This window comes from Macrosteles quadrilineatus, unplaced genomic scaffold (genome assembly GCF_028750875.1).
Source record: "Macrosteles quadrilineatus isolate MER2022 unplaced genomic scaffold, UCM_ALF_1.0 Scaffold_241__1_contigs__length_143872, whole genome shotgun sequence".
Lineage (NCBI taxonomy): Eukaryota > Metazoa > Arthropoda > Insecta > Hemiptera > Cicadellidae > Macrosteles > Macrosteles quadrilineatus.
Window position 1 is genome coordinate 65,382 of NW_026542834.1, and position 11,697 is coordinate 77,078.

The window sequence follows — 11,697 nt, forward strand, 5'->3', positions numbered from 1 at the left end:
TTATCCTTTTCGCAGAGGATACGCAACCGGGACCGTGGACGTGGATTATGCGTCCGGCAGTTATGCCTACAGTCATAACCTAACCTAACCAACCAAACTTGCTGATAATGAACAAATCAAATGAAGGTTAAATTCTGTTCATAAAATAAAAATAAATGCCAAAAATTCTAACCAAAGATGTACAGTTAAGAAGAAATGGTATTCTAAGCAAAATCTTTGACAAAAAGTTAGTAACTTGATACTTACTTACTTACTTGAAGTTCAGTTTAACTTCTAGGGCCTATCACCGATGTGATTCGATCTAGATACCTCATGTACATCAGCCATGTACTTTATCTACACACCACGAACACCAATGGCTAAATATCGTATCATTGTGGAAATGGTGTTCCGGTCCCCCACAACCCGGTGACGTCAATGCCGGGTGCCTAAGTAATCCACATTCAGTAACCAGACGCGTATCCTCTAATCTGCGTTTTTTTTTTTTTTTATAAAGCAATAGGCCTTATTTACTTATAAAAGTTATAACCAAACAAATTGAAAAAAAAAACCAAAGTGAACTTAACCAATTTCAAATAATAATAGGCCTAAGTTAATACCATCTATAACCCTCTAAGATTTAGCCAATACATAGTGTAGGCTAATTGAGTTAAAACTTTGATATTCAAATTCATCGCCTCATATTACTATTGGTGTTTACAAACAAGTCAATCTATTGATTACCGGTACCTAAGTTATTTTACCTTCAATTAGTTACGGTAATCATATAGCAATAATGGTACATTCATTGAGTAGACCTAGGCCTATTTAATGTAAAACAAAAGTAAGAATGTAATGCATAATACGCTATGGTTGACGCGCCGAGACCCTGAGTCCTTATCTAACCCAACCCAACCACAATGCAATAATATCATTGTTTTAAATTATTCAAAAGTGTTATTATTCGTATATTATGTGTTATATTATGTTATTAGTCGTAGAATCAAATCCAATCGACAAATTATAAATAAGAACGACTAAGATTGATTAGTAAGAACAAAGTAGGCCTAACTTACTTATAGACTAAATTTTGTGTAGGCTACTTCAATGTGTATCGGCAATCAAACTGTCGATGTGTTCACATTTTGTGTTTTTCATACTAACCGATTAAACTGTCAGCACATGCAGGAGCCCGGAACATTTACATTCGAAGATAATGTGTGTTTTTAATAACTTAGCTGATTTGTTGTCACGTCAATTTATTACACGTTCTTATTAGAATATTTTGAAATAATGCCTTAGGCCTATGCAAATATTTAAATAAAATGAATAATGTTAAACTCTACTCTTTGACAAGCAGTCCTGATCATTCAAGACCCCACCATGATTAATATTGACTACAATCATACCGATAATTAAGTTAATCTATTATATTTGTTTCAGGGCAAAAAGTGCTGCTGTCGCAACCATCAATGATTAGGATTGGAGTGGACGAAGAAACATTTATTTCCATTTTATTTGATTTTATAAGTTTTTGTAATTTCTTTACATAATTTGGTTTTAACTTGCATAGAATATAATAAATAGTTTTGTCTAAACTTTGAGTTTTTATCCACCAAAAGTTGAAAAATAGATTTATTTTTTAATGTAAAATTTATAGTTGAAATAGATAACTGAACCAGACACTTTGTGTGTCACCAAAGATTGCGGCTTTTCACTGTTTTAGTCAAATAATCGTAATGTCCAATTGTACATAAATCGAATTACAGTTTTATATCAAATTGATCATCAATTGGACTAAATATACACATCAATGTTTGTGACGTTTGTACATTCATTGAACATTAAATAGTCTCAATTTGTACAAACATGAATGTGCATATGATGTTCACTAGATGTCCAATTGAATCTTAATTTAACCTAAATTGAATAACAATTTGATGTAAAATTGATCATCAATTGATCGAGATACGCACATCATATGTATATCGATGTTTGTGACGTTTGTACAATAATTGAACGTTAAAGTCGTAATTTGTACAAACATGAATGTGCATACGATGTTCAGTTGAACATTCTTGAACATCAATTTAATGTTCAATTGATGTACATGTGTTATATGGGTAGGAACATATTAAAGTGATGCAAACAAATGTTATGTAAACGGTTAAGGCCATTTACCAAATAAAAATATAGACATATGGAATATCAAAATGAAGCTTAGAGTGTGTAGATTTTCTGAAAAGTTTTGATATGGACAAACTCCCTAAGAGGTCTGCCCCACAGACTGATTTCCAAAGGGCTACGCCTTGCATGTTTTGGAAGTTAACGTTATTTGAGTAATTTAGTGAACAACAGCTGGCCAATGCAATTTACAATATAGTTTGTTGGTTTATGTTCTTAAAAGAGGTGCGGTGAATAGACAGTGAAGCTATCTCTAGCCGTTTGATACAAGTGAGTGGTTAAAGGTGTTCGAAACACGATGAATATGAGGTTAACAAAACATGTATATCGTTCGTTCCAAGAGGTTGTAACCGATTTTTAACAGGTCGCCATTTCATTGACAAGTAAGTAAAGTATTAAAGACGTGAAAGAGAGCGGCGAGTTCAGGTACAACCCTACCCACCTTAGGACGTAAGGTTTGAAGGCTCCAATGCTTTTTTACCATCCTTTCAGATGACAATTTCTCGAACTTGGGCCCTTTAAATGAAATATAAAGTCAAAGTTGATTAAATTAATTTAATGGTGGCTTCTGTACACCCGTGAATTTGCGGGTAGAACCTCTTATATTGTTAATAGCAGTTTTCTTAGACTTAATAATATATTTTATCTAACAAAGTAATGTACCGGTAATGTCAAATCTGACGTGAGAAGCGAAGAGAGGATGATATGTTGTGTAAGTGCCGTATCTTTTCCTGCAATTTCGTTGATCCTTTTTATTCCAAAAACTACAGTTTGAAACTTTTTTATGCCAAATTTATTTTCAAAGTTAAGGTAAGTTTTTTGGATCTATTGTGACTCATACAAATTAGTTGAGGTCTATTATTGTTTTCAATTTAGGATTGTTGTATCTTGCACTAGGCCTATATCATTATTCTGGTGGAAAGGTTGGTGAGATTTACATCCCTGGGTAAATCTTGACACCATCTTTGACCAAATGAAATTATTTGTACAGGAATATTATAGTAACTTAGCCTACCCGTTATAGCTTGCCTATATTCGATAAGGTACGTTAGGTGTAGCCTACCTATACATTATTCAAAATTCTTTATTGGGAGGATACAACTTAATAAAAAAAGCAAGACTTGTCCACTTTAAATTATCAATAGTGCTGATTTATTAATGGCATTCTTAAAAATTAACTCCAAGACAGAAACTGGCCTAAGTTAATATAAATTGGCTTTGGAACCGTAATGAAAATGAATGCCTTTGAACTTGAACCAGTCTTTAAAAGCTAAACGAAAAAGGGACCTAAATAAACCATTTTTTGCCAAGTTAACCAATCATTTCAAGCTAAAGATTTCTATTTCAACCCGTATATTTAACATAATTGATAAATTATTGATCTTATTTCATGGAAGCCCCTGAGTCTAAGTTTGGCAATGTTTTTGTAAATAGAGTATAAGCATGGTATACGTTAATACCTTGGATAAAGAACACTCAAACTGATTAATTTTTATTTATGTTAATACAGTATGAGTATGTTCCCATAGTGAGGGATTTGGGATTTCGCGGTATATTCCATATACGTACACACTTGTCAATTTTTTTCAAGTGTCTGTCGTAACATAACCACAAACCAACCAGTCCGATTACGATGACGTAAACGTACGACTACGATGGGCAAATATCGATTGTAGTAGGATCTATCGATTATATCGATAGTTGGTGACTGACGACTCGAGTACTCGACCGAATCAATGACGTCATGGCCTGCTGTGCTCTCTAATACAGCGCTGTTCACGGAGGAAATTTGAACTAAATTTGCCTCATTTGTACCTCCCTTCAGTCAGACCCAGATAATTTGGCATCGTACAGAGAATTGCACGTTGCATGTCTGCTGAAAACTCCGTGTACTAGGTCAGCGACCGGCTGGCCAAATGGGACAAAAACACCAAAGATAGACTATAAACTTACCTACGTCAAGCAACAACAACCGACTTGAAATACATCGTATAGCAGAAATTGGACAACTACAACGCATTTTGGCAATTGGTCGGTGATTTCTGTCGGCAACAATTGTAAATTGTAAAAGCTTTAGTACAACTCGAAAAATGTCTTTGTCAGTGGCCAACGACTAAGTGAAAATATGCCTTTTTAACGGCAAGAACGGTGAAATGCATTTTGTTAAAAGGGATAGGGAGCAGAGTTTTGCGGAACAACACGGTTTGGCGACAAATGGGATCACACTCCGTGAAATTAAACATTAAAACCTTGCTACGACTCGAAACTCAATTTACAGAACCATTCTCGTCCATTATCGGCGCTTTTCTGAAAACATCACCCTTCTAATGTGCATTGTTAAGGGCTAGTTTGACTTTTTAGAGCAAAGACGGGAATAGAAGTGTTATCTGACTACCTTTAAACCGGACATCACTTTAACTAGTCGGTGTTGTAAACACATCGACATCCTTCTAATCGGTCGCTCTTCATAAGACATCGTATTAACCGGAAATGAAAGCTGACGATGTTACTCTGAATTAAACTGTATAACTCCCACGCACTCGTTCCCATCATAGATATGCGTTGTGTTCCTGTTCAGTTAGGTGCATACATTTAGTGACGGTGAACTGTGCCATGTGTCTAGGGCACATTGGTGTTTACGGCTAAATCAGTTTCGGGCCAAGCCATCAGTCGTCAAACAGAATTAATAGGCGAGCAAGACACAATCATCATAACCTAATTGTTTCGAGATTATACAAAACAATAGCATACAATCGGAAAACATGTATATTTGAATAATGAATCAGTGACAAAATTAAAAACCCTAATGAACACTAAAATCCACCAGAGACCCAGTTAATGAGATGATTAGATGAGAAGGAGGTCACTGAATACATATTTTCATTTATCATGCTTAAACCCGTTGTGCTCTTTAAACAAAATAAAATTTAAGATAGCAATACCAAATTTAGACGGTATACTCTAGATTTCATTAAAAAACATTGTACTACTGTACATGGTGTTTTCCTAATGGTTGGACGCTAAAAAATGGATTGTATTAATATCAATATATTTTTCTTTGTGCGTTGCCAGATAAGTATGCTTCTAACTCTTGGCAAGAAAAATGTGTAACTATCACCATAGACTAACCAACACAAGTAGACTTCTCATCCCATTGTAAATTTTGAAGCTCTTTTTTCATGTCTAGTTCATGAACGCCACACTAGGCGCTAGTGTCGACGAAATTTTGTTTCTATCATTTTAGGGTTAATTTCTTGATTTTTGCTTTACTGTTTGGTTAAATAGCTAGGGGACAATTTATTGTTTATGATTAGATCGTATTATTTGGTTAAACGAGGTTTTAAATGACTGTATTAGGCCCGGTTTCCCCAAAATGGTGTAAACTACGTTTATAATAAACTAGTTTATTTTTAAACTCTGTTTAAAATGTGTGTTCCGTTTCTCCCACATTTTACTGGCTTCGTTTAAGATAAACGGCAATTCGAGCGGTTGGCAATTCTGAATGTGTATTTGTAAGGAATTTTTGGTGGGCTTTGGGCTAGTGTTTGCTACAACCACCTCAACGCTATGCTACAACCCAGTAGAGCAGACAGCAAAGTGCGAATGCAGCTAGAATAACATCACTGTTTAAGGGTATGTTATCAAGTTATTATAAGTTGTGTTCAAATTCAGATTCATTCCATTTATTGAAATGTTTAATTCTGTCCCTTATTTTAGTAGGCCCTCTTGTTCTAGGCACTAAAGTGTCATAATCTTCATCTTCTACTCCTTTCAAAATGTCTATTATCTCTTCCGTTGAGTTAAGGGGCAAATACTGCAATTAATAGTAGCCTAAATTTAAATAAAATAAAATGTACAAAAAAGAACTTAATAAAAACAATAAATTAAAATATAAAAAAAACTAAACTTATAAGCTAGCCCTAAACCAAGCCTATTTTCGTCCAAATGAATTTGTAGTTGCTTCAATTATTATTGTTTTAACACCTACTGTTTAGATTTAAAGTTATGTTACTGTTGTAATTTACTAATTTGAACTCAGTTCATTTTATCCCCAGTAGTTAAACCAAGTCGAGAGGTGGTTTAGTTTGAACTTAGAATAATACCTAGTTTAATTTTGGGGAAACACAAATCAAAGTTAAACTAGTTTAAATCGCTGTTTAACTTAAAACTAAGTTTAAATGAGTTGGGGAAACCGGGCCTTAACGGGAAACAAATTGTAAACAAAACACGACCTCTACATAAACCGTACAGAACTAACAATAAAATTGTCTTCAGCTGTTCCATTAGGATGAGACATCTACTAAGGGAGTATGTTTTATCTATGCTATCACTTATCTCTTTAATGGCTTTACTAAGACTGTAACGCACACTCGTGTATTTATTTCAAGCGGAATATAAATGCACGGTTTTGTAGAGTGGAGTGATTTGGGAGAGCAGGGTCCACTTCCAAAACCATAAACAAATTTATTTTTTTGATCCCTGCCATTAGGCAATCAATTCAATGCAACTAGTTTCGGATCCTATTGGCGATCCTGATGCTAACATCACAATCATTTTTTTCTTCTTTGGGTCGAACCATCAAGCTTATGACTTTTGTGCTAACAATACCATCACTCAGCTAAAATATATAGATACACCAGATTAAAAATAAAATCTATGCACCACTTTAAAATATCAACACTATAAACTGTTTGTGTGATATTAAGCTACGTATAACAGAACCTATTGTGATTGCCAACAGGAGCTTTGAGAATTTAAATTTAATCTGTGATGCAGTATTGTAGCTCCAAAGCAGTTAGTAATTTGGTCATCCAGTAATTTACAATAGCTGACACCTGTACACAATGTAAATGCGTTTGAACATAATGTTAGTGGAATGCCGTTACGAACGTAGCCAACACAGAGCACTACAATCTACACTGTACACTCAGCTAGATGATAACAATATTTCACTTCTAAAGCATTTCACACTATCCAAACAATGACGCAATTTGGCATAGTATTAGACAAATCTACATTCAGTTCAACAGACACGGGATAACACTATAAACCCATGCTCAACCTCGCTGTCACTTGAAAAAGCTAGTAAGAAGTCTCCTAACCTAATTCTAAATTAGGCAAAAAACCGATAATATGGCCTCTGTGGACAAAATTGAAATTAAATCGTTCCCTGGTCTAGGTATTACCGTATTTCTTCCCTACATGGGAAATGCACTAAAACAATGTAATTTTTTTTTAGTCTGTTAATATAATCAAGTTACCAACGAAAAGCACATCTAAAGTAAACTAGAATCAAGTACATTCATTCAGCGACCAGGACCTATCACACTGTAAAATTGAATATTGTTGGTCTCAAGGCCTTTTCATTTAATTACAACCCTTTGAAATACGGGTATTTTACACGATTTCAGCTCAATATTTATCTATCTGTTAATTAACGAGTTAAAGAACTTTATATGTTTAAATTTAAAAAAATATATTTTACTAAACCCTTTGTGTATAAAAAAATATACAAGAAATCATCTCTTCATTACACACGTAATTTATTCCTTTAAATGTATTTGTACTATTAAATATTGTGCAACCGCGATCTCATTTTATCTTTAGATTCCTGCATACACATTTGTTTGCAAATTTAATTAATTTTTGTTTTACATAATGCCAAAAGATGATCGTTTCATAAGTAGTTAGTTCATAGTTCATAATTAGTTCATAAGTAGTAGCGTGGTCAAATTGAGAGTAGAAACTTTGAAATACCCCTACTAAAATTTCGTCTAAACCAGACTGCAGCAATACTAGTAGTTGTAGAAGTGCAAGTAAGGAAGCGTGGGGCGTTAGTATAAATAATGTAATCGAAATTCGAAAGGCGGGGCAGCGCTGTACCATTCACCATATCGATCTTGGCATATTGCCACGACTCACAGACAAACCCTACCTGCCTCCCGGTGTAATATTGGGTAAGTAGCCAAATGAAAAACAGCTGTTTTCCACCCCTTAGCCCATCATGTTAAGTTTTAACATAAAGGAAAGGTTCAAACGACATTTGTAGTACTCTGCTGTCATATTATCCCGTTTTATTCAAAGTTGGCAACCATGGGTTTCGGGACTTACGTTCATTTTCAAGCCAAACACTAATCAATTATCAAAATTCCAGATTTTTTAATGTTTACGTGTCTTTGTGTTTGTGTTTAAAGCGAATCTACATAACTTCAGATATGAAGAGAAATTCTTATAAAACTAATAACTTGGTGTTCAGGTTCAGGTTGAAAATTAATCTTTAGTTTCTAATCCAAAGGTCGTCTAGCATGAAAAATCTGTCTCACACGACAGTATAGTTCTACTGCAGTATACACACAGATAATGATGAAACCTATCTTTACAATAAGTTGACGCGAAAAAAGTAAAGGACAATCTATGAAACGGTGGCGAGGGAGTTGAAACTATTTATACTTAATAACTATTCAAACAGAATTAATAGGCGAGCAAGGCACAATCATCATAACCCAATTGTTTAGAGATTATACAAAACATTAGCATATAGTTGGACAACATGTATATTTGAATATTAAATCCGTGGCAAAATTGAAACCCCTCATGAATACTAAAATCCACCAGAGACCCAGTATATTCGTATTGATCCATCACGGCAGAGATGTATTGCAATACGGGCTAAGTTAATCGCTTTGGATCATTGATCACGATAGGATTAATTGAACATCGACACCAACTTCCGATTGATATTATTAATTGGAAAAATACGTACTGTTGGTAATAAGGACAGCTGCGTTTGAAAATCAAGCTTCTCATTTACAGTGGGGTTAAATTTATTTGTAATATTAGGCCTATATCATAGGCACAGGCTAGTTTTAAATACATTGTGATACAAAACTCGCACGGACAAGATTCATTTTTGAAATGCTTAGTTAGTTTGCAATAAACTAGGCTATGTCCGTCGTTTTAAGTCTAAAAGATATAGATTTAAAACAGTACTACCATAGTGTCTGAAAATTATTCCGGATCTTGTGATATTCGCAAAGTTATTATAAAACAAAATCCTCAGCCTCGATAGGTAATAACTATGTTATATCATTGACTAGTCAAAGGTTATATGTAGTCTGGATACATGTTTTCTAAAACAACGTGTTTTGGAATAGGCCTCTCACGATGGTTTTGGAATAGGAGTCTCTGTTTCTCACGATGTCCTAATTGTCATTAGACCAAACTCCAATACTAATTCTACTTCAGCACATACTTCCCTTTAGACTTAACGACACTATGGACACATTGTAACAGCAAATATGTAATTTTTGACCAACTATGAGATTCCTTCTTACATGTCGGACCTAATGAAACACTCTGAGCTACAGAAATAATACAAAAAACGACGGAGCAAAGAAATATTTTTGACACTCTAACCTTAACCATAACGAATCGCAGTAGTAAGACAAATGGATGATCAGTCAGTCACTAGGACTTTTTGTCAATTTTGACAAATCTCGACAACTTATGTCGCCCAACTGAAAAACAACTCTCGGTGGGGTTGAAACTGAAGCTGGTCGGATGTCAAATTATGACGAGTGTGACTGACTTTGACTGACGCCCCCCCCCCCACACACACACACAACACAACACATGGGGTCCTTGTACACGTCCTGTCCATCTGCTCATCTGCTCACCACCCGTGCAGTGTTATATCTCTGTATGAGTAGGTACAGGTAACACACGACTTTGTTTAGGTCTACACTCAAAAATCTGTATTAGCGGAATAGTTTTTATATATATTACACGTCTTGTCCATCTGCTCATCTGCTCACCACCCGTGCAGTGTTATATCTCTGTATGAGTAGGTACAGGTAACACACGACTTTGTTTAGGTCTACACTCAAAAATCTGTATTAGCGGAATAGTTTTTATATATATTACACGTCTTGTCCATCTGCTCATCTGCTCACCACCCGTGCAGTGTTATATCTCTGTATGAGCAGGTACAGGTAACACACGACTTTGTTTAGGTCTACACTCAAAAATCTGTATTAGCGGAATAGTTTTTATATATATTACACGTCTTGTCCATCTGCTCATCTGCTCACCACCCGTGCAGTGTTATATCTCTGTATGAGTAGGTACAGGTAACACACGACTTTGTTTAGGTCTACACTCAAAAATCTGTATTAGCGGAATAGTTTTTATATATATTACACGTCTTGTCCATCTGCTCATCTGCTCACCACCCGTGCAGTGTTATATCTCTGTATGAGCAGGTACAGGTAACACACGACTTTGTTTAGGTCTACACTCAAAAATCTGTATTAGCGGAATAGTTTTTATATATATTATTACAAACAAGTTTAATATTCTGTTATGGTTATAATGCTGTAATGTACTATAATACAATTTCAGATTATTCAATAAAAATGCTAAAAGTTTCGCAATGAATACAAGTCTGTATTTTTTTATCAGCAAGTATTAACTCTTCGTTTCACCCAGTGTTGAAAGTAGAAAGTCGATTTTAATCCTTATAATATTGGGTGATTAAGTCAATCAAGTTTGTAAGATAACTTACTGACTAAACTACTGGCTCATTAAAACAAAAATGGAAGTAAAATTTCGAAATTCATCTCGTAAAAAACAAAATTAAAAACTCTTCACAAGCGACAACAATAGTCCAGCACTAATTAGCCAATGACAGGAAAAGAACAAAGTCAAATTGTGCGTATAATACAAAACAAATAAAACACTCATCGTCGCAACCGATTGTCAAACGAAAAGAACAACAATATAACATATGACAGACGCCGAGAGGCGGGAGGTGAGAGAAGTAGAAATGTGAGACGGAAGATATTAGAGAAATACCAGCGAGAGGAGATGAAGAGGGGAGGGTGACAAACAGACAGAGAGACAAATGTTGGCAAGTGCTCGTTATGAACAGCTGGAGTAGAGCCAAAGACCAACTACAGAACTATAGAACAGACAACCTACAGACAGCCGTAGACTGGGATCTTCTAAAACCCACTTAACACTGTAGTAGTATTTATTAAACTGAGATCATGTGGGCATTAAATGAACAGGACCTTATGGTTACCTCTTGTATGTCAAATAACTTTACAGTGTAACGCACAGACGGAAACGTGCCATTGTCTGAAATATACCAGGTTAAACAAACATCCCTGCTATGTGGACCAGCTCTAAGATATCTTTTATTCAAGAACAATTTAGTGAGCCACGCACAGGGTGAGTTCCAGTCAAAACTCTATTTTCCTTCTTAGTTGTTGATACTACGGTTGTTGTTGTGATGGTTACCAATAGGTAATTTCTTCCAGTTTGGGCTGGTAAACAGTTGGCGCATTTGACATAAATCAGTAGGTAATTAGAATAAGAACACTGTGTCGATGGCTCAGTTCAACAATGTTAATTTTGATTCCAATTCTAACTACAGATTAATCAGATTATACGAGAATGTCAGCTTCTCATGATTGACAAAGGGGTGTCTAGTGATTCATGGTTAGTTGTTAATTTAGTCAGAACACATAAGCT

The 11,697-nt window shown here is 35.0% G+C and overlaps 1 protein-coding gene across 1 annotated transcript in view; it reads right to left on the reverse strand.

Moving 5' to 3' along the window:
* The window catches only part of LOC128982392 (rho GTPase-activating protein 19-like), a 38,556-nt gene extending 34,828 nt beyond the window's left edge, over positions 1-3,728 (reverse strand). Inside the window, exon 1 of the mRNA XM_054401351.1 lies at positions 3,624-3,728. The gene's annotated coding sequence lies outside the window, so the exon portion shown is untranslated. The remainder of the gene's footprint in view (positions 1-3,623) is intronic.
* Positions 3,729-11,697: the final 7,969 nt, after the last annotated feature.